This window comes from Trichechus manatus, unplaced genomic scaffold (assembly GCF_000243295.1).
Source record: "Trichechus manatus latirostris isolate Lorelei unplaced genomic scaffold, TriManLat1.0 scaffold00035, whole genome shotgun sequence".
Lineage (NCBI taxonomy): Eukaryota > Metazoa > Chordata > Mammalia > Sirenia > Trichechidae > Trichechus > Trichechus manatus.
The window spans coordinates 13,294,944-13,296,863 of NW_004443971.1; positions in this window are offsets into that span (position 1 = coordinate 13,294,944).

Below are 1,920 nucleotides of genomic sequence, written 5' to 3' on the forward strand. Positions count from 1 at the left end.
CTTGCCAAACCCAAAGATAAAGAGATAATTTGAAGAGCAGCTAGGGATAAAAGAAAACTCATCTACAAAGGAGACTCAATAAGAATAAGCTTGGAGGACTTCTGGGCAACATAGTGCTACAATCAGAAGCACCATGCCATCCCTCTGCAGCAAAGATCAGAAAAACAAAGTCAAACAGAGTCACACATCAATCCTGAAACTCTAAGCATCAAATGAAGAGATAAAGAACTCAGCCAAGCACCTAATGGAATGAGAAACTGACCAAGAACAGAGAGTGAGGAGAGATACATGCAGAGGTCTCTATCAGCTACCACAGCATGGATCCGCCATCTTGGACTCTTATCAGAGATCAGCGACAGGAGGTACAAGAAAGCAGCTTCACAGAGCTTCTAGCAGGAGAGAGAACAACCAGTAACCCACGATATAGGCATTCCCACCCCCCACCCTTCTTCACCCCCACTTAGCCTCCTCTGCTTCCTGCAGCCACAGTCTATTGGCCAGGAAGCACGAGCTTCCCCCCAGTGCCACTTGGATTCCACATGCCCACACTGGCCAGCTCCCTGAGTGCCATTTGTTGGGAGTTGGTGTTGCTTTTTTTCCCTTCTTTAGATTTCTTCCTTACCGCTCATCACCTCCCACTCCTTTCTCTCAAATGCCTGGCTCTGTGAGCCATCTTTGCTTCTTCCTGAAAGACTGCAAAACACCACTCGACTGTGAAACTGCTTCCCGACCCATGCCGCCACGCTCGTGGGACACCCGGGGCTTTTTTGTTTGTTTGTTTGCTCTGATTTGTTTCTTTGTTTTCTTTTTATTTTCTCAGCTTGGGAGCCCCTTCTAGCCAGGCAGTACTGCGTGGCTTGGAACTTAGTCCCTTACTCTACACAGATGCACAGGGACATCCCTGGGAGCATTTCTTTCTTTTTTTTTGGTCTTGGTTTTTTTTTTTTTTCACTTCTTTGTTTACTTTTCTTCTCTCCCTTATTCCCCTTTTGTCTTTCTTTATTTCCAGTTTCTCGATCTATTCATTTTTTTCTTTTACCCTTTTTCTTTTTTTTTCATTTTTGTTTTTCCCCATTTCTCAGTCTCTCATCTCTCCACTCCAATAGCAAGCTTGCTTAGCACTCTCTTCTGTTTGTGTGTATGTTTTTGGCTCCTCCTCCTCTCTCCTCTCTGTCGTCTTTCCCATACCCATCTTAGCTCCACACAACACAATATACCCCCCGCCCCTCCTGTCTACGTGCACCATGTGCTGAATATTACACTCCCAAGCAGCACAGACATGGCCTACTGGAACCTGCCCTGCACTGATTGGCAGTCCACGCTGTCAGCCCTGGTACGTGCCACAAAAAACCTATCCTAGCAACTCCCCTTCAGCTGGACCTGCCCTGCTGTACCATACCTGAGTGACTGACCCTGCCCATTGGAAAAGGAGGGGAAAAGTATCGTGCCCACAGACAAGCAAACAACGAAGAACACACAGCCCACCTGCTCAGACATAACCAAATAAAACAAAAAAGCAGGACAAAACAAACAAATCTACAATAAATGAACGTGGAAAATAACCACTGAATGCCCTGAAAACAGCAGACAATATCAAAACATTTACAAAAACAGGACAGGATGGTTCCCGTAAACGTCCAAAATAAAACACCAGATGACCTTCCAGTAGAAGAAAAGGCACTAGACCTAACCAACAGGGAATTCAAATCTCTAATATTCAGAATTATCCAAGCATTGAAGCAAAAAACAGACAAAAATGAGGAAAAAATAGACAAAATTCATGGAAAAGACAGATAAATTCATGGAAAATAGAGACAAAAAATGGAAGAATTCAAGAAAATAATACAGGAACAAAATACTAAAGTAAATTCACAACTAGAAATCATACAAAAACAACAATTAGAAATCCAAAAGATAAAC